Source organism: Natator depressus, chromosome 14 (genome assembly GCF_965152275.1).
Source record: "Natator depressus isolate rNatDep1 chromosome 14, rNatDep2.hap1, whole genome shotgun sequence".
Classification (NCBI taxonomy): Eukaryota; Metazoa; Chordata; order Testudines; family Cheloniidae; genus Natator; species Natator depressus.
In genome coordinates, this window is record NC_134247.1 from 38,201,050 (window position 1) to 38,223,262 (window position 22,213).

At 50.9% G+C, this 22,213-nt stretch overlaps 1 pseudogene; it reads right to left on the reverse strand.

Moving 5' to 3' along the window:
- Positions 1-8,440: 8,440 nt before the first annotated feature.
- On the reverse strand, positions 8,441-9,399 carry LOC141998511 (olfactory receptor 14A16-like; annotated as a pseudogene).
- Positions 9,400-22,213: the final 12,814 nt, after the last annotated feature.

Consider the following 22,213-nt stretch of genomic DNA (forward strand, 5'->3'; position numbering starts at 1 on the left):
AAACTTACTTTGTTGGTCTTTATTCCAATTTGCGATGCATTTGATCCGACTGTGTTAGGAATCATTGGTCATTATCTATCTATCTATTCACCCACTGCCAGGATTCTTTGGTTCTCTCTCTCTCTCTCATGCCCCCATCACTGTATTATCCACCAGCTGTTGTCGCATCCCTTCGCTGGATGTCCTGAGTTGCAGGGGTCTCTCTGCAGTTCCTAGCACAGATGGGCGCTCCCTGCTTCCCTCCTAGGGAGGCTTGGGTAAAGGTGATGGACTAAATGGGATCAGGGACTGAAAGACAGTCCCAGCTTTCGAGCTGATCCTGGTTTGTGCCGGCTTCAAACAAGGTCACAGCCCAAGATATCCCTGCTCTGAGGCTAAATAGCTGAATCAGGTCTCCAGGGCTGCGAGCCCAGCTCTGCTCTCACCTCAGGAGCAATCCATTCTGACAACCTGCCCTAGTTGACCCTAACCCCCCAGAGGGGGAACAGCACCTGCCCTGCATCTCACATGATGACAGCATCTCTTGAAGGACCTTTAGCTAAAAACAAGGCAGGGCTGGATCACAAAGGGGGTCCCCACAGGATGGCAAAATAAAACATATATTTGTAGCACAGACATGGGATCTACAATAGCTAAGAGCCTCTTAGCACCAGAGTCTCAGTTGGCCTGGAATAGCCTGTTCCTTCATTAACTCCACATAGTCACCTCTAGGGGAGCAGAGATGCTTTTCTCCTGCATTGCACCAGCAGCTCTTGGGATGCAGCCACCAGAGGAACCCACAGCTCAGGCTGCCCTGGCTGCTTGAAGTTCCTCACTAAGAGACAAACACTAAAAACTAACTTCCACTGACTTCAGAGTAGCGAGGGCTATTTACACCACTTGGGGATCTGACTCATTGACTTCCAGGGAGCTACATCCATTTACACCAGCTGGAGATCTGGCCCATGACGCAGTTTCCAACCCATATCCTTTGCCTGTGAAACTGAACCAAAGAAGAGTCAAACATTCGTAACCAGTCTCCTCTTTCCTAGCTCTTTCTGCATCTGATCTTCAACTTTTATTGGGATGAATAGCCCAGGTCTTTCTTTCTTTCTTTCTTTCTTTCTTTCTTTCTTTCTTTCTTTCTTTCTTTCTTTCTTTCTTTCTTTCTTTCTTTCTTTCTTTCAGTAGTAACATTGTTTTCCTTCCGGCAGACAACATTAAAATAAAAGGCTCCTTTGGCTGCAGATGCACTGTTTAAAAATGTGTAATTTACACGAGACATTCATGTCAGAGAAACTGATGAAATACAAAGAGCCAGAGAGTAGAAATCAGCCCGAGACCTATTGGAATCAGTGGTTCCGATCCTCAACAAGTTCAAATCAGGGTAGCTTAACTGGAGTGAATGGATCAGTGCCCCAGTTTCTGTAAATCACCTCAAGCTCCTTGGACTCAAAGGGTCCAGATCCCCAAACAGCTGTTGTGTAAATCAGCCCCAGCCCCACTGAAGTCAATTAGACCAGTTCCTCAGCCAATGTAAATTGGCAGAGTGCTATGGAACTCGGCCAGGTTACATGAGCTAAATATCTGTGCCGTGATGTTGAGTTTTTTCTTTGTTCCTGTCTTTGAGATTCTCATTGCTGAACATCACAATCCCATCTCAATGCTCCTGGAATATTCCAGTAGCAGGGTTCATAGAAACCTGCAAGATGGGTACCCAACCAGTACATGAACTGATGAATATTATTACCATCACAGCAACGCCCTTCTAGTTAAGGTTGCACCATGACTTCTGTTTAAAAAAAAAAAGGGAAAAAACAGAAGACATACTTAGTCAGATTTTTTTGAAATTTAATGTGCCTTGGGGGGGTGCAGGGTAGGATTAGTGACCTAAATGTGGGGTCATTTGAGCTAAGGGTTGTGGAAATATGAGCCCCGTTACAAGTTTCTAGGTTTTGTTTATTTTGCTCAAAGCTAGAGATCAAACTATTGATGTGATGCAGGTCAAAATGGTTTCAATCTGTCTCATTTTACCCAACGTAGTGCATGGCCCCCAGTAAATCTTGGGGGACCCAGAATGAGAATGGAATTTAAGAAAGCCTGCGTGTTTGATTGCGCGCTTGTGCCAATACAGAAGGAGGGCTAGAGGATTTCCATTCCCGCCATTTTGCATGGTTTAAAGCTCAGTTTTTGGAAGTGCACTAGAAGCTGAATGGTTACTCGGATAGCTTTGAAATTTGGGTGCCACAGGCAGGCCCGGGGTAGCATTCGAGTTCCAAATTTGTTGTCATTTGACCAAGGGCTTCCGGAGTTATAAGCCCCTCCATAACTTCCAGTTTCCTTCTGCTGCCTTGTATTGTTAAACTGCGAGGTACTAATGACGGGATCAATCACAGACCTCATTGAGACTGATGGCTGTGAATTCATCCTTCAGATAACATAACTAACAATAAGTTAACCAAAAGCCCCCACCTTAAGCTTTGTCTACACTACCAATTTTGTCGGTCGGGATGTGAAAAAACCACCCCGACCGACAAAAGTTTGACCGACCCAAGCGGTAAAGGTAGTAAGATCCGAAGGGTAGACATGGCGGTAAAGGGAAAAGCTGTAAGGTCCATAGTGTCGACATGGCCTAACTCTGTTGAGTTACTCACTGGGTGAGTAAGAGGAGAAACAGCTCCATTTCCTCAACTAGAGTTACTCTTTATTTACACCAGGCTGAGGGCGAGAAGAATGAGTCTCACTGAATCCAGTGGAATCACTCCTGGTTTCCATGGGGGGAGCGTATCAGCACCAGTGACCAGTGGGGGAACACACAGGGATGCCATTAACGCCTCTCTGTTTGAACTGGGGAAAGACAGCTTGGAAGCCCCAGCCCATGTTTGTAGCTCTCTCCGTTCCTAACTGTGCAACCCTGGACTTCATTTCCTTCCCCACCTACATTTCCATCCATACAAATTTCCTTTGCTTGATGTGGCCACCTCTCTATGGAATGGGGAAAAAATGAAACAAAAAACTGTGAACTGAAGAAATTTCCTTGGAGAAATTTGCTCTAATGAACACACGGCGTGCACCAATATGATCAACCCCTGGAACTGCTGAAGTCAGTGGGAGCATTGCTAGTGACTGCAGTGGGATGAGGACTGGGCCTTCCCTACTATGTAAGAGCTGAGGGTTGTGTGGCTGACAGAAGAAGACTATTTCTATCAGGAAATTGCAAATTAATTTGAGATGGGCCCAGCTCAGACACTGGGCTCCTTCTTGGGATCCTCACTTCCCCAACGCTCAGGCGAGGGGGCTTAGGATCTGAGGTTCTGGTTCCACACTAAAGCCCATCCCTACAGAACCCACCTTTACTTTGACTGGCAATAATTTGCTCCTTTGATGGTTATCACAATTTCCATGGAGAGATGATGTAGTGAAGGGGACTGGGAGCCCTATCTACCCTCTCCCATTTTGAGATGGACCAAAATAGATAGACCTCTTCAGGTCCGCGCTGGTCCATGGTCTCTGCTGAGGCTGCTCACAGGGGATTAATGCGTTCTAGTTTGGATGGATGAGATGTTTGGTGGGTGCTTTCATGACGTGTCCAAGGAGATGAGGCACAAAACCAATTTTTCACAGAGCTCAGAAGGGGAGGACACCGGGGCACTGCTCACTGGGGCTGGGTTGAATAGGTGACCTAACATGAAAGCAGCCACTTCATCTGTTATCTCCCAAGCCAGCATGTCCCATCCTGCGCCGAGATGGCTATAGCATTCATGTGGACAAGGGGTGTGAACTGAGACCTCCTCTCCTTTCATATGTCCAGTGCTGGAAGCGAAGACCAGGGACTGTCCTGCTCTCTAAAGATGCCGTTTCAGGGAACAGAGAGACAAGGTAGGTGAGGTAATATCTAGTGAGTAGAAAACAGCTTAATAGAATGGGCACCATGTATCCCGGGTACTAATTGCTGATTTCCATGGAGAGGCCCCAGGAATGGGCTTGGCACTCTGGGGGGACCTGTAACCGACTCTGCAGCATCCTGCGCAATTAGAGCAGAAGCAAGGGGGTGTGGGTGCTGCAGAAACTGGAACAATACAGTGGACACTTGCTCCAGGATGTGAGCTATGACAGGGATTTTCAGAGTGGTTTCAGGGAAACAGGGGCCCAATGCCCATTGTCTGCACAATGGGAGTTAGATGCTTAACTCTCTTAGGGTGTGTCTACACTACGAAATAAGGTCGATTTTATAGAAGCCAATTTTTAGAAACCGATTTTATTCAGTCGATCGCGTATATCCACACTAAATGCATTAAGTCGGTGGAGTGCGTCCTCAATACCATGGCTAGCATCGACTTACAGAGCGGTGCACTGTGAATAGCTATCCCACAGTTCCCGCAGTCTCTGCTGCCCATTGGAATTCTGGGTTAAGCTCCCAATGCCTGATGGGGTAAAAACATTGTTGCGGGTGGTTTTGGGTACATGTCATCAGGACCCCCCCTCCCTCCCTCCTTCCCTCCCTCTGTGAAAGCAACGGCAGACAATCGTTTCATGCCTTTTTACCTGGGTTACCCGTGCAGACGCCATACCACGGCAAGCCTGGAGCCCGCTCAGCTCACCCTACGTCTCCTGGGTGCTGCTGGCAGACGCGGTACTGCATTGCTACACAGCAGCAGCTCTTTGCCTTCACGGCAGACGGTGCAGTAGGACTGGTAGCTGGCGTACATCTCCTGGGTGCCCCTGGCAGACCTCGGTGAGGTCGATTGGGGCGGCTGGACAGACATGGCGCTCCTCCTCTTAGAGCACCGAATGGGAACCAGAGACTCCAGGTCATTCTCTTCTTTAGGTTTCGTCTCATGGAGATTCAGTCCTGCCTGGAATATCATGCGAGCTGGAGGCTTCTGCCTCAGGCTGCTCTCCCAGCCCGCAGCACCGCGCGGTCGCACCTACCCAGCTATAATGATTTAGACCAACTGAGAACCTCTCCCTTCACCTTTAAGAAACCTGTGTAACCCTCTGCCAGTTGGAGTCGGCAGCAACAAGGGCCGGGTTCAATATCTAGGGGGTCCTTTTCAACAATGCAACACAACACCGGCTTGAGCCCCCAACTAGTAACCTGGGACAATTTCACATCCCCCGTTGGGTGCCTCTAGAGGTAACACTTCCCTTCTCACAAGCACAGAGCCCGAGTGTAGAAAAGAAACTTTTAGCAATGTAACCCTTCTGCCAGGCCGAGTTGGTAGCAGCAAGGGCCGGGTTCAGTACACAGGGGTTCCCTCTCAACAAAGCAAACGCAAAACCAGCTCAAGCCCCCACCCAGTGACCTGGGAAAATCTAACACACAACCCTGGGAGCCTCAGAGAGACAATACTTCCCCTCTCATAAACACAGAGTCTCGGTGTAGCAGAAAATCTTTAATAACATGAGGTAAACGACATCAGCATTAAATTGGGAAAACACCACAACTAGGGTTCATCAACCAAACCATGAGCAAAGACCCACCCCAGCAGATTGGGTCATGTCCTTTCCCTCTGGTTCTTGAGTCCAACAACCCAAACATCTCTTGAGTCCAGCAACCCAAAGATCACCAAAGTCCAAGAACCCAAACGCCCAGCCCCAGAGTTCAAAAGGTCATCTGCAGAGTGTTACTCCCCAGCCTGGGGTGGGTGTGTGTGTGTGTGGTAAGGGGCACCTTACATGATCCAAAGCGGACTGCCCCGCCGCTCCATAGGGCTTCGCTCCGCTCCGCTCTACCAGCCATCCCGTGAGCCACTCTGCTCTGCTCCGTCCCACTCCACCAGCCATCCCGCAAGCAGCTCCTGCTGTCCCACTCCACTCACTGCCAAGCAATAAATATCTTCAGGCTACTTAACACAGTGCTCAGTAATTTTAGCTCTTTAGTGACTTCATCTTGTAGTAGCGGGAACCTCAGTGCTGATGCACCATAACCCCAAAGCAAATTCAGCTCAGCACCTGTAGTTAGACTCCTAATAGACCCAAAATTAGCTCTGATATTTCACAGTGGAGAAAGAAGAATGTGCAATTAATGTTTCAGGCCCTCACAAAAGGCCCACAAGGCAAGGTACTAACATCTGTCCCCAACCTCTCTCAATTCACTGAGTTTTGGAATCCATGTCCCTTGTCTAGCGAGTGCTACTTAGTTGATGGCGAACCCCTTGTCACGGAGTGTGGGGGAGTCCGGGGCCTGCACCCCTCTTCCTGGGATTCACTGTGACTCTCAGCCAGCCAGTAAAACGGAAGGTTTATTGGACAATAGGAACACAGTCTAAAACAGAGCTTGTGGGGACAACCAGGACCCCTCAGTCAAGTCCTTCTGGGGGGCAGGGAGCTTAGACCCCAGCCCTGGGGTTCCCTGCGTTCCACCACCCAGCACCAAACTGAAATCAAACCCCCCTCCAGCAGGCTCTCTCCTGCAGCCTTTGTCCAGTTTCCCAGGCAGAGGTGTTACCTCCCCTTCCCTGTCCTGGCTCAGCTTACAGGCACTCAGGTATCCCATCCCCAGTGAAACTCCCCTGCCACATTCCCAGGTCAGCTCTCCCCCCTCCCTGCTGCGTCACACCCCTCCATCATAACAAAAGGCCAAGTACAGTTCCACTCTCTTTGATTCACATAATCAAGATAATAACAATTTATTCTTCCTGCCCCAATAACAGAAACACTGGGGATCCCACAGCAGCCAAAGTGACCATTTGGGCAGCTATGGGCTCATGCTCGGTGCGGTGGGTGAGCCGATGCAAATGAGATCAGCCCCTGAAGTTCTTTCCCACAACTTGCCACACCTCACCACCAGGTGTCAGGGTGGAGCTCATCCTGACTCTGCTTACAGTAAAAAGGGGGAAAGGAACCTGGCATTAACTTGGGAAAGCACTGCAAGCAGGATTCATAACATAAACCATGAGCAAAACACCCACCCCAGAGTATGTTGGGCAGCATCCTTTTGCCTCAGGTTCTTAAGTCCCACAGCCAAAAGTTCCTGTAACGTGCCCATCCCTTCACCGCACCCCACTCACAGCTGTTGTCCTTGGTCAGCGAAGACCCAGAGTTCAGAGGTGCATCTGTGGCCTTCACCGCCCACCCTGGTGGACGGAAAGAAAGGCACCTTGCTCTCTCCACTGTCTGGGCATTTGCTCTGGCCCCTGCCTCTGCTCCGCCAGCCCTCCTGCACCTTCTGGGATGTCTTGAGGTCCTGTCACATAACACAGCTCTCCGTGATTTCAGCTGTTATTGGGGGAGCCTCACTGATAGTGCAGACTGGGCAGCCTTATGCATCCGAGACACTGTCCTAAAGCAAGACTCATGCTTAGACCTGGTTATTAGTGGCTTTAGCTCTATTGGTCTGTAACAAGACTCTCAATTGAGTCTTAATCAGCTCTGTTATTACACAGTGGAGAGAGAAAGGGTCAAATCATGTCCAAGAGCCCTTACGCAGTGCTTGCATCAGCTGGCCAGCAGGCAGGCACACACGCACCCATAACTCCAGAGGTTTTGAGGATGTAAATTTTGCACTTCGGCACCAAAATGCTTTTGCGCTTTTAGCCCTCGGCTCCTGCTCAATGGGGCTGGGTTTGGACAGGTGACTTAGAGGTGAAAGCAGCAACTTCATCTCTTATCTCCCAAGCCAGCCTGTCCCATCCTGCTCGACAATGTTTGTAGCTTCCACATGGAAATGGGGTGTGAACTGAGATCTCAGCTCCTCTCAAATGTTCAGGGGCCGAAGGCGAGGGACAGTCCTGCTCTCTAAAGTTGCCTTATTGGGGCACAATCTATTCCCAGGCCCTGCCACAGCGTGGTGCACCAAGCATGGTGTGCCAGGGACATAACATCAGTCCAGGGATTCAGTTACTGCACAATGGGAGTTAGGCAACTAACGTCCTTAGACCCCTTTGAATATCCCAGACTTAATATACAGAGATTTCTGTCTTGTCCCCTTGTATGCTAATTTTCCTTGCACCACCCTAACCCTAAGCGGCCAGATGATTAGCCCAAGGTTCTGAAGTCTGACATTTTTCAGTAGGACGTATAGAAGGCTAGGTGGCAGCTGTGCGATCTTCCCTCGCTCCCCACTCCTAGGACGTGTGCTTCTCCCCTGCCCTGGAGGGACCCTTGCTATATAAGACACAGGATTCCTTTCTGCATACTTCTGGACCTCTCTGTAGTAATGGAGCACAAGGGTGCAAATCTATTTCCAGTGATGCTGATGTTTGTGTTGTAGGGACACGTCTTCTAGGAACCGCAAAAAGACCCCCAGTCCATTTCTTAAGGCCACCATGAAGCCATCACAAGGCACAAACTTTGATGCTTCTGCCAACATAGCCACTAGCTGCCTCGCAGGGGAATGGTCCCTATTTTTACTAGCGCAAATATCCCATTCTGCATAAACAGATTGCACAGTATTTTCTCATGGAGGCAATAACGTCATCAGATGATTATATTTATAAAGAAACACAGAATGAAATTGCTACCGAAGGACAAATATGGACATGTTGTTCTTAGTGAATAACCTCCAACCTATCTCTTTACTCAGTGCACCTTTGATCTCTTTGTTTCCATTGCTGTAGATGATCGGATTCATCATTGGTGGCAACACAGACTAGAGAACAGCAAGCACAAGATTCAGACCTGAGGTTGAGCTGGAGGTGGGTTTCAGGTAGGCAAAGGCAGCAGTACAAAAGAACAAGGACACCAAGTGAGGTGAGGGAGGCAGGTGGAGAAGACTTTATGCCCGCCCTCCTCAGAGGGGATTCTCAGCACTGCTTTGAAGATCTGAACATGTGACACAATTCTGAAAAGAAAGCAGCTTAAGCCTAAGAATGAACTAAAGATGAGAAACCCAACTTCAATGAGGTACAAATCAGAGCAGGCGAGATTGAGGAGCTGGGGGATTTCACAAGAGAACTGATCCACCACGTTGCCTCCACAGAAGGAGATTTCAAAGGTGATCCCAGTGCGCAGTGCAGAGGAGAGAATACCACTGGTCTAGGCACTGGCTGCCATTTGGACACAAGCTGTCCTGGTCATCAGTGTCTCATAGTACAGTGGTTGGCAGATGGCGATATATCGCTCATACACCATGATGGTCAATAAGGCAAAATCTGCTGAAGCGAAGAAGAAGACGAGAAAGACTTGGGCAACACATCCAGAATAAGAAATCGATCTGGTGTTTGTGAGGGAATTGGCCATGGATTTGGGGATAGTGACAGAGATGGAGCCGAGGTCGAGGATGGACAAATTCACCAGGAAGAAGTACATGGGGGTGTGAAGGTGGTGGTCAAGGGCTATGGCTGTGATGATGAGAAGGCTCCCCAGCAGGGATATCAGGTGAAGCAATAGAAACACCACAAAGTGTAACATCTGCAGCTCCCGAATGTTAGAGAATCCCAGGAGAAGGAAGTCGGTCAGAGAGGTTTGGTTTGACATTTTCTTCCTCAGTACACTGTGTGATGTCTGTGGAGGGAATGAGAAGGACAATGGTCAGGATTAGAGCAACAGAGGGAATGGCCCTGTATCCCCTTTCCCTAATATCTCGTTATGTGAACGTGAAAGGTGCACAGCACTCGTCACCTACAATGAGTAGGTGTTGTTAGTGCTCCTCACCTCTGACAATCAATGAGTTGTGTTATCACACTGGTGTAAATTGGATCAGCTCCTTTAAAGTCAATGGTGCTTCATCAATTTATCCCATCAGAGGATTTGGCCCAAGGTGTGGCTTGATAAAATGCAATATGAAGGATGGAACAAAGCACACTCCAAACCCAACAATTCTCACAGCTTGGGTATGAAACTGATCAACTAAAATGCTAACACAGCCTGATTCTCACTTTGCAGGGCAATATGATGTCAACTCACCCAGCATCGTAAATAGCAGCTCATCTGTAATTTTTACACCCCAAGCTCTGTGCCTAGACGGCCTGCTGCCTGCTTCCAAATTGATTTATGGCAACAACTCCCAACTGCACTTCTGCCTGCATGTAACAATGGCTAGCAGCATCCCTCCGTCACCGCTCTGTTGCATTGTTTACTCTGTGCAGTTTGGTGCAGTGGCTGTCAGGACACCCGGGCTCTGTTCTTGTCTCTGCCAGTGACCTGCTGTATGATCTTGGACCAGTCATTTCCCTGCTTTCTGCCTCTCTTTCCCCCATCTCCCTTTCTCTGCTGTGTCTTCTAGGACTATAAGGGCTTTCAGAGAGGGGCTGTGGGGCAGATTTTTAAAGATATTGAGGCACCTTGTGGGATTCTCAAAAGCATCAGGACCCCAAAACCCCTTGAAATCGACAAGTTGTGATCTCCTAGGTGATTCTGAAAATCCCACTAGGCATCTAAATACCTTTCGAAATGTAGCCTTGTGTCTTACTCTCTGTATATTCTGCACAGCCATTTACACCATCTATACTCAGCCGACAGCAGTGTGGAGCTAGGCTAGGAGGTCTGAGTTCTACTCCCAGTGAGCTCCTGTATGTCCTTGAACGGGGTCAGGACAGACAGGCTTTGGCTGCTTGGTTCAACTCTAACCCAGGGTTTAAAGGGGCTCTTCTGTGTAAAACATTCTGTGCGCTGCCAACTTTACTGGTTATTCAGTTGTTACCTCCTCATAACTATCCCTTTGAAAGAGAAATCACACACATGCAATAGAATCAATGGGTTCGAAACCCGCAGACCCGGATTAATGACCCATGGGTCATGACAGTGAGTGATCTCTCCCCGCTCAAACCTCCTGCACGAAACAATCTCCAGGATCCCGAACGCATCCTCTGAGAATAAAAAAACAAAGTCATGATGACAAATAGGCTATGTAACAGGAGCCCCCTCTTTGTTGCAACAGCCCCAAGTGCCCAGAAGAGTGGACGGTTCTTACCTCCAGGAGATGCCTGGGATCTTCCATCTAAGCCTCAATGGGACCCATGTTGCTTGGTCTGACAGGAGGAGATCATCTGTCCCCACTGCTCCCTGCGCTGGGCTGGCTGCAGCACACATCTGTGTAAGAGGCTGGGCCAGAGAGATGTTACAATCAGGGTCCAGGCACCCCAGAAGGAGAACAGAGGGTCTGAAACCAAAAGACTAAGCAATCAAAACTGTGGATTCGACAGAGAATTTTTGTACCATACAAGGACATCAAAGAAGGTCTGTTAGGAAAGCTGAGGTGTTAGTCTGGAAACTGCTAAGGCAAAGATTGTGACTTGTTAAGATTCAGTTTTAGTCACTGCAAAGTGTGTTGTGTTTTCTTTGTCTGTTTGAAATTTGTCTCTTTCTCTTGCTTAGTATCACTTAAATTTCTTCTTTGTTACTGTGTTTCCCAAACCACCTCAGTGTTGTGTGTTCAAGTGAAGTGTGAGTCTCCAGCCTACCTAACATGCTGAGCTGTGCCCTGTCTCTTTGAAGGTAGCGAATAATTTCTGAGCGGTGCTGGGCCCAGAGTCCAAGGGCAGTTCACCAGACATCTCCTGTGAAGCCCAAAGAGACTGAAGGAGCAGGAGCGATTCAGGCCCCACTGACCCCTGGGAACTTCCCACAGAAGAGGCTACACACGGCTCCAGACACAGCCAGCAGGATCCCTCCCACAAGCTGGGCCATGTCCTTCTCCTCCCAGCCCCACAGCTTCCTCCCCATCCCAGACTCAGGAACCCCTCCCATCTCCCTGCTCTCCCCACCCACTCTCCAATACCAGGCTCTTTCCAGAATGGAAGCAGGTGGGTACCAGAGTTCACTCACCGCTAGATCCTGGACAGGCCTCCTGTCACCGCTTTCTAGCTGGGCTAGCAACCCCGTTGAGACTCACTCTTGCAGTTTGTTGGCTGGGAACTCAGCCCTCCAACCAGGTGACTGTCCTTTACTCCACTCCTTCCTGGGTCGTGCTCCTTCCAAACAAAGACCAAAAATGTCTTGAACAGCAACAAGGCCTTCCACCCTCGTGGGGAGCTCTTTCTCAGCCTGATTTCGGCTCAGCCTGCCCTTCTTGGGTTTCTATGGTCTTCTATGTCCCCTTCCTTGGGGACGGTGAGGGAACCCAGTCCTACCCTGGACTCCAGGGTTTGGCCCAAGGCCGTCTACTGAACAGATCGGTCTGCTTCTGTACTTTTGCTGCTGTTTTCCTTTGTTTCCTCTCAGGTGGGTCTCACTTGGTCATCAGTTTGGCCTAGCCCCAGGCTTTGCAGCCACAGGCCAAGCCACCCTGTTATATAGCCTCCTCCTTAAAATCCAGCCCAACCCGGGGGCAAGTTCTACTCTTGTCCAATCTTCATCCCTCACCATCTCGTCGCTGTCACCGGCTATGCACTCGTACAGCCTGGGCGCGCGGCATCTCCAGCTCCCCAGCCAGCTCGCTCACCAGAACTCAGAGGCCATCCTTCTCTTCTGCAGTATCCCAATGCTCTTCCTGCAGCCACTCATTCTCATTAACAACTGCTTGCAGAGCCTTCTTCTGAAGCCACTAGCTTCTTCTGTAGCCTTTTTTCTTCCGCCGCTGCATCCCCCAAAACCTTTTCCATCGGGTCTGAGCACTCACCATTGCTCAACTCTTGTCTATGTCCCTACTTCAGCCTGCTTCATCTCTGTGCCAACCATTTCATTCTTCACCTCCCTGCAGCACCCGACAGGGTGTGTTGGTGGAGGGTCTGCAAGGTCCACGGCCAACCCTGCCATCTCCACCTAGCCTGCCTCCTGGGTGTTTGTGCCAGAGGACACCTTCTCCTTTCTTTCTCCACTCTTGGGGCCCTGGCCCCTCCATTTGCCACTCAGGAATTTCCTATGCAGGCCGGGTCTTTTGATATGGCCTGCTTCTCTGCACCAAAGCCAAACCACTTTTGTTGCCATCTTGGCATTAGGCCATGCTTGTACACTTTCTCATGCCCTGCTCTCCTGGGCTAACCTTCTCAGCCTAGCCCTGGCATGCTCTCCGAGTCTGCTCTTTTTGTCCATGGGCGTAGCAGGTTGATTTCCCTTTGCAGGATCTCTGACAGGTATTGCTGCTGCTCCATCAAGATTACCAGCTGCATCTGTAGCTCTGCACTTCCTTCTGCTCCTGTTGGGTTTCTAGGAGCTGCTGGAGAAACCCCGAGACCTGCTTTGGCTGCTTAAGCAGTCCCTGGAACTCAAATGGGAAATCCAACTTCGGGGGACGGATCCTCCTTCAGTAACCAAGACTTCCGTGAGCCCTCACGGATGACAGGGGGAATTCAATCCTGCGGACTATGCCAATAATAAATGAATCTACTCATTGTTAGGTGCCCTCTGGTCCCCCATCGATGGTCACTCCAGCACCATGGCAGTCTCTCTGCCTGGTAATTCGGCCCTCTGGCCGGCTCACCACCTTTACTCCACGCTTCTGGGGCTCAGAGTCCAAAGACGTCTTCCCAGAGAGAAAAGTTCTTCTGTTCTCGCTGGGGCTCTGCCTCAGCCTGCAGCCCCCTTGCTGGGCTTGGTAACCCTCTCTGGGTGCATGTATGCCCCCTTCTTTGGGGCCAGTAGAGGAACCCTGTCCCACCCTGACACTGGTAGCAGCCCAGGCCTCTGTACCCAACAGCTAGGTCTGCTCTTTTCTCTTTGCTGCAGGTTTCCCTGGGCACATCCTACCTCTCTTCTCAAGTTCCCTTCTCGGCTTTCCTTGCTGCTTTCAACTTCCTACCTAGTTCTCATTCCAGTTCATAGCCCAGCTGGGCTTTATCATCACTGAAGTCTGGTTCTTCGGGGCCAATACATGGTCCCTCTGAGGTAGGACTCATTCTGTAATCAGTTGGGCTAAGCCCCAGGCTCTGCAGCCCAGGGGAAAGCACTCTCCTTTCCCTGTTACACACCTGCTCTGCCCAGCCCTGCTCTTATTGGGTTGAGGGGGTGAGTCTTGCTCACATACTCAATGTTTAGCTGATGGCCATATTTGGGCTGGGGAAGAAATTTTCCTCCAGGGCAAGTTGGCAGAGTCCCTGGGGGTTTTTCACCTTCCTCTGCAGTATAGGGCATGGTTCACTTGCTGGAGGATTCTCTGCACCTTAAAGTCTTTAAACCATTATTTGAGGACTTCAATAGTTCAGACATAGGTTAGGGGTTTATTCCAAGAGTGGGTGGGTGAGATTCTGTGGCCTGTATTGTGCGGGAGGGCAGACGAGATGATCATAATGGTCCCTTTTGACCTTAAAGTCTATGAGTCCATGAGTTCAGACCTCTCCACTTCAGACCTGGTTTCCAGATGGGCTAAGTTCACAAAGGCTCAACTGGCTGCAGTTGGAGTTTTGCTCATTCTGGTGACTCTGACATGAAGGCCTTTCATCATTCAGAGGCTGACAGGTTTGTTGAGGGGAGGGTGAAACCCCGTTGCTGATCAGAAGGACGTCAGAGTCCATTCTCTAGGAGCTGAATAGTTCTCAAAGAGGCTGAGAGGGAAGACCCCGCTCCCTCATGGAGGTAAGAGCCATCTACTTCTTTGGGCATATGGGTCTCTTTGGGGAGAAATGGGATCCCTGCTGCAGAGCCTGGCTGGGAGCTTCCCCCATCCCTGGGACAGAGACATCTCCATCAATGTGCCACCTTTGTTTTTTTCCTAGCAAGAGGCTCCCCAGAGATCTTCTCAAACCTGTTCTCCTGGGAGCGTTTCTGGGAGGAGGCTCCCGTCCCTCAGTCCCCAACTCCAGCATGCAGTCTCATTCACATAACATCTCCGCTCTCCAGCTCCACTTCCCGCAGCAGGCAGCTAACAGTATCCACTGGAGCTAATTCTAGAAGAGAGAAGAGGGTAAGAACAGAGCAATAGACTTTCATGCTGTATAATCGACACTAGGGGCAGCAGATTGGAAGAAATGAGGCAGGGTCAGGAATATTGACCGATAGATTTCAGAACAGGATAAAGTAATGTGGAAAGGTCAGTGATGCTGCAAGATGTCCACTAGAGGGCAGGAGAAACAGGCCGCTATTTTGTGAAATGCCCACTAGATGGCAGCAGATATAGGCTTATTATTAATTATTATAAGGGCAGTACATTATAACAGGCCACCACCTTGGACAGGTGTCTCTGAAAAATTTAACCTAGAGTTTCGTTATGTGAAGTATTTTCCCCCATGGGATTTTTCCTTCATTTTATAAGGAATTAATAAGTCACATTGGACAATGTTTACAAAAAAAAAGCTTTGCAGACAGAAAATTAGTCAGCTGGGAGGTAGGTTAAAGTGGGACCCTTATTACAATGTTCAAAAAACATCACCATTAAAATGAACAAAGCCTAAAAGGGGCTGAGAATATTGTTTTCCCAATCAATTTTGCAATCAAGCCAGTAATCAAACAAACAAACAAATAAATAAATAAAGTGGTTTGTTGCCCAAAGGCTGAAAGAAACAATTTTATTTGGGTTCATATGAGAAAACTTTGGTAAAAAATAAAATAAAACAAAGAACTTTGTGCTTGTATACCAGCTTCTGGAAGGCAGGTGTGTGGATAATTGTGTGATGCAGAAACGGAATGGATCTATAGACAATATCAAAATAACTTAAGCAACTGTGTGTGTGGGGCGGGGGGACTGCCATCTAGTGGATGGAATTAGATCCTGTCAAATGTGCCCTCTTCTGTAAATATCCAATCCCTGACATTCCAAACAGTGATGCTTTGCAGCTTATTAATAACCATGACATGCCCAAAGGTTAGTTACCTTCAAACAACCCCTGTGCAGTGACTCTGTACTTAGTGCTGCTTTTCACCACCTCAGATATTTCGATTAGGACGCAAATTCGAATACATTGTCCCGCTCCATATCTCTTGAGTCAGTAAGACCAGGGATAGGGGAGACTAGTTAGGCAGCCTCCAAATGTCCAGGTTCCATTCTGTAACCAGGCAGGGGCTCAAAAGGAGCTGACTATAAAAAGGACACATTTATGGAAAATCCTTCCCAAACTGTCATCTCTACAATCTCTCTAGCACTTTTGCAAGTACAGGTTTGAGAACTCCTCAGTGACACTTGGGATGAACATTGGCCAAAGCAAAGATCAGAAAACCTAAGAAGTTTACTTTAAAACAGGGTTTCATCAAAAAGGGGGCACTGTGCATCACCCCAGTAGACTGAGAAGGCTGGACATTTCCTTTTCCATTTCAAATGATTTATTTTCTGTTCCTTTGGGAGAGGCAGGAATCTCTCAGAAATGAGAATCCAACACACAGAATGGTCAGGCAACCCACAGGGCACATCCCAGGAACCACACTGGAACTATAGAGAAGCTATTGCAATAGCTATTAGGGTACAGCCCAGAGGGCTGTTGCATGGAAAATATGTAAAGTTAGTTCATGGTGCAACACTGTGATGGAGCGGACCGGCCCCACACTGGGACTGAGAGGGTTAACCCTTCCCTCCGAGCAGAGGAAGCCACGCCCCTGAGGCTCTGCTGGGCATGCTCCAACCGGAAGTCAAGTACAAAAGCCTGCAGGGCTGTTCAGTCAGGGCGGGTAGCCAAGGAGGAAGGATGCCCAGTGGAGGCTCCAGCCCAGGAGCAGCTACAACCCTTACAGGGGAGAGCTGAGAGGTCGGGAACCGGGAACAGGGGCTTACAGCTATTGGAACCCCAGGGAGTGTCGGGTGCTGAGGAACCTGGAGACCCTGACGCCACAGGGACTGCTATCGTTGGAGAACTGGTGGGGAGTGACCCAGGGAAGGTAAGGGTGTGGTACCTCCCACCACAGCGAGGTCAACGTGTTGTGGTAGGTAGGATTCCCTGCTGACCCCGTGGCGGATCACCCCGCCACTGGCAGGGCCCTGGGTCAGAACCCGGTGAGGACGGGTGGGCCTGGGCTCCCCCACCGGGGGTCACAGCTCCCCTCCCCCCCACACTTTCGACGACATAGTTTCCCGATCCCTTTCTTACTCTAAAGGGGATATATGGACTCTGGCCACACTGCCTTAGGAGCGTACTCTATGGACTCCGGCTGCGCTATCCCACAGGGGGAAGAGAATTTAGAGGAACTCTGTCCATGGGGCCACCCTGCTCTAGGAGCACACTCTTTGGACTCCAGCCGCTAGTCCGCGCTATCCCACCAGGGGAAGTGGAGTTATATGGACTTTGGCTATTAGGCCACACCGTACTGACTCCCGGAAGGGTAGTAAAACCAACGTAGATGCAGAGAGGTGGGGTCACACCTCACCCCCCCCAATCAAAGGGGTTGACGAGGTACAAAACCCCCCACAAGTGGGGGAGAATGCAGGCGATTGCCCGGGCCTGCTAGAAGGACCCACATGCACAGAATGGAGACCGACAAGCTCTTGAAATGGCTGCTGGAAAACCAGAAGCAACAGGCCATAGAACAGCAGCAAGAGCCGACGCAGCCGTTACAGCAACTAGCTACCCAGCAGCAACTGCAGGCAGCAAAGCAGCAAGAGTCCCAGCGACAGCTGGTCTGGGAGTTGGCCGCTCAGCAGCAAGTGAGTCAAGATCGACTCTCTCAACAGGTGGCGACCTGGTTGAAGACGGCAGCCAGTCCCCCCGTCCCCTCAGACGGAGGAGGGCCAGGGGAGGGCTTTGGGGGACTACCGGTGCGGCTGACAAAGATGGGGCCTGGGAACGACCACAAGGCCTTCTTAGTAACTTCTGAACGGGTAGCGACGGCCACTCAGTGGCCCCCTGAGCATTGGGCCGCTATTCCAGCCCCGTATTTAACGGGACCAGCGCAGGAGCTAGACCGCGGGCAGTAGCCCAGAAGGTCCGCGACCTCTGTTGGAGGTGGCTAGAGCCTGAACACTGTACTAGTTGCCAGGTGGCCGAGGCTGTGGTGCTGGAGCAGGTCCTCTGGATCCTTCCCACCGGGGGGAAGGAGCGGGTGCAGTGACACCGGCCGAAGATCCTCGCAGAGGCCAGGTCCCTTGCCGAAGACTACATGGCTGCAGAGCCGGAGGAGCGAGTGGGTCTTAAGATGAGGACTTCAGGAGGTGGAGACTGACTCCCAGAAGGAGCGGTGCATAAGACCGGCGGAAAAAGCCCCCGTTTCCCCACCTGACAGACGAGGTCTCCCACAACCCTCAGGGGCGCGCCTGTCCCGTGGCCAAGAGGAACCATCAGGAGAATGAAGCCTACCGCAAGGCACCCTACCCACGGAGGGGAATTGGGATAGATACTACCAGTGTGGACAAATAGGGCACTTTAGGAGAGAGTGCCCCTACATGGACTTTAATTATGGACAGGTCCTGACGGTGGACCAAAGAGCCCGGAAGGAGGAGCCACCGAAGATTGTGATCCCGGTGCGAGTGGAAGGAACACTGACCTTAGCACTCGTGGACTCGGGATGCATCCAGACCATCATCCACATGGGACTGGTAGAGTACTCCCATCCCACTGGGGAACCGATCCAGTTAAAATGTATACATGGGGACATGAAGTCTTATCCCACCGTCTGGGTATGACTGGAGGCTGCCCAACAGGAGGTGCGTTGCTTAGTGGGGGTGGCTCCTTGATTAGTGTATCCTGTGGTGTTGGGACATGACTGGCCAGGTTTCACCGACCTCATATGGGGGGTGGAGCAGGCAGCCCAAGAAGAGGTACAGAACCCGCTATGGGAGGCAGGGCTTGTGAGGCCAACCCGGGCCACAGGACCCCTTGGAGGGGATGTCGAGAGGTCCCAAAGTAACAGAAGGGAGTCAGGCCCTAACCGACTGTTCAACGGTGGAAGAGACGAGGGGGCTGGATATTGATGGAGATTTCCTGGAGGAACAGAGAGGGGACCCCAGTCTTAGTCGAGCCTGGGACCAGGCGGCCAGCTGGGATGGAGAGGCCCATCCTCAGCAGTATCGGCCCCAAGGCCCCCATTTTGAGATCCACAAGGACCTGCTTTATCGGGTGACCCAGGAGCCAGAGATACGAGCCAAGGTGCGCCAATTGCTGGTCCCGTGGAGGTTCCAAAGAGGACTACTCTGCCTGGCCCACGCTGTCCCCTGGATGGGGAATTTGGGGCGCAAAAAGACCTTCCTAAGAGTAGCCCAATGGTTTTTCTGGCCAGGCATAAATCAGGAGGTCCGGGATTACTGTGCCTCTTGCCCCGAGTGCCAGAAGGCTGGCCCGACGGGGGTACCGAGGGTCCCCCTAGTACCCTTGCCTGTGATTGGCACTCCGTTCAAGCAGATTGACCTTGGCCTGGTGGGGTCCCTGGAGAGAAGTAGCATGGGTCATAGATACATCTTGGTCGTAGTAGACTATGCGACCTGGTATCCTGAGGCCGTACCATTATGAACAGCCATGGCCCCCATCATCGCCAATGAACTATTGCAGATATTTTCCTGCATGGGGTTGCCACGAGAGATATTGACCAACCAGAGGACTAATGTAACCTCCAAATTGATGGCAGAACTCTGCCAACTATTGAACATCCGTGCCCTCAAGACCTCCATCTACCATCCCCAGACGGATGGATTGGTGGAATGCTTTAATGGAACCCTGGAGGTGATGCTACAGAAATTCATGGGGGACGACCCCCGTCAGTGGGACAAGTTCCTACCAGCATTCCTCTTCGCCATAGGCAAGGTGCCTCAAGCTTCCACAGGGTTCTCCCCATTCGAGCTCCTCTACGGGACACAACCCCGGGGGATTTTAGACCTCTTGAAAGAAACCTGGGAGGAGCAAGAGACCTGGGTCAAAAGTTCAGTCAAGTATATTCTCCATTTGAGGGACCGGCTTGGGGAACTAGGCACCCTGGCCCTGGAGAACCTGTTACAGGCACAGTGCAACCAGGAGGTCCAGTATAATTGGGGGACGAAGATGAGGAACTTCGAGCTGGGGGACCGCGTTCTGCTGTTACTGCCCTCCTCTGAGTCTAAACTATTAGCCAAGTGGCAGGGGCCATTCAAGGTGGTCCGGTGGGTAGGGCCTGTTGATTACGAGATTCAGTTGTCCAGGCGACGAAGGGACACCTGTGTATACCACATAAACCTGCTGAAGGTGTGGAAGGACCGCGAGGGTTTTATGATTGCCCCTTACCCTGCAGAACATGAACTTGGGCCATTAACTGGTGAGTACGAGGAGTCAAGCACGGTAGCCATTAGCCGAGAACTCAACCCTACCCAGCAAGAACAGGTGTGGCAGATAGTAGCAGCTTTCCCCACAGTCTTGTCCGCTCAACCAGGAAGAACAACGGTGATCAGCCACCACATTGCCACCATCCCCGGCCAAAAGGTGAGAGAGAACCACTGCCTGCTCCCTAAGAAAATGTGGGAGACCGTGTGGAAGGAGTTGGAGTCGATGTTAACCTTTGGGGTAGTGGAAGAATCGAAGAGTGAGTGGAGGAGTCCCATAGTGCTGGTCCGCAAGCCAAATGGCTCAGTGAGGTTTTGAATCGACTTTCACAAAGTGAATGCCATGTCTCGCTTTGATGCCTACCCCATGCACGGGTGGATGAGTTACTGGAGAGACTAGGCCATGCAGAATTTATCTCCACTCTGGATTTAACCAAGGGGTATTGGCAGATCCCCCTGACACCTACCTCACCAGTGAAGTCAGCCTTTCCCATGCCGTTCGGCCTCTTTCAATTTACAGTAATGCCCTTTGGGTTACATGGTGCTGCGGCTACATTCCAAGGGCTTGTAAACCAGGTACTGAGCCCCCACAGTTTATACTCTCCAGCATACATTGATGACATTGTCATTTATAGCTCCAGCTGGGGAGACCATATTCGGCACCTAACCAATATACTACAAGCCCTGGGCGTCACGGGTCTCATGGAAAATCTGGCCAATTGCCATTTAGGACAGTGGGAGGTAACTTATTTAGGCTATACGGTAGAGTGAGGGAAGTTACACCCTATGGTGGATAAGGTACGGGCTTTGAGGGACTACCCTACCCCTAAATCCAAAAAACAGGTATGGCAGTTCTTAGGATTGGCGGGGTATTATCGGCAGTTTGTCCCTAATTTCTCGACACTGGCCACCCCCTTGATGGACCTAACAAAGAAAACACAGCCCCAGAAGGTCCAATGGATGAAGGAATGTGAGGACGCTTTTCACGCACTCCGAGAACAACTGACCCAGGAGTCTGTGTTGACCCAACCTGACTTTATGAAGCCCTTCGTTCTCCAGACTGATGCATCCAGAGTAGCCATAGGAGCTGTCTTGTCACAAGAGATAGAGGGGGAAGACCACCCCGTTTTGTACCTCATCTGGAAGCTCTTCCCACGCGAAACACACTATTCCACCATAGAACAGGAGGCCCTCGTGGTTAAGTGGGCAGTCGACACAATGCGGTAGTACTTATTGGGAAACCACTTCTTCTTAGTGACTGATCATGCCCCCCCTTCGCTGGATCAACAGCATGAAAGAGACAAATGATCAAATTATGCGGTGGTATTTGTGCCTCCAGCCCTATTCCTTTCAAGTGCTGCGTAGGTCAGGTAAGGCCCACGGAAACGCGGATTTTTTTTCCAGGGTAAGAGAAGAGGAAGGGCGGGGAGGGGGATGAGGTGGGGGAAACCCCAACCACCGTTCTAAAGGGGAGGGTGTGTGACAGGGTGGACTGGCCCCGCACTGGGACTGAGAGGGTTAACCCGTCCCTCCTAGCAGAGGAAGGCTAGGCTCTGCTGGGCATATTCCAACTGGAGGTCAAGTATAAAAGCCTGCCTGGCTGTTCAGTCAGGGCGGGCGGCCAAGGAGGAAGGATGCCCAGTGGAGGCTCCAGCCCAGGAGCAGCTACAGCCCTTACAGGGGAGAGCTGAGGAGTCAGGAACTGGGAACAGAGGCTTACAGCTATTGGAACCCTAGGGAGTGTCGGGTGCCAAGGAACCTGGAGACCCTGACGCCACAGGGACTGCTATTGTTGGAGAACTGGTGGGGAGTGACCCAGGGAAGGTAAGGGAGTGGTACCTCCTACCACAGCGAGGTCAGTGTGTTGCAGTAGGATTCCCTACTGACCCTGTGGCGGATCACCCCGCCACTGGCAGGGCCCTGGGTCAGAGCCCGGTGAGGACGGGTGGGCCTGGGCTCCCCCACTGGGGGTCACAGCCCCCCTTCCCTTTCGACGACATAGTTCCCCGACCCCTTTCTTACCCTAAAAGGGATATAAGGACTCAGGCCATTGGGCCACACTGCCTTAGGAGCGTACTCTGTGGAATCCGGCCACCAGGCCGCACTACCCCACAGGGGAAAGAGAATTTAGAGGAACTCTGGCCTTGGGCCACCCTGCTCTAGGAGCATACTCTTTGGACTCCAGCCTCTAGGCCGCGCTATCCCACTAGGGCAAGTGGAGTTATATGGACTTTGGCTATTAGGCCACACAGTACTGACTACCAGAAGGGT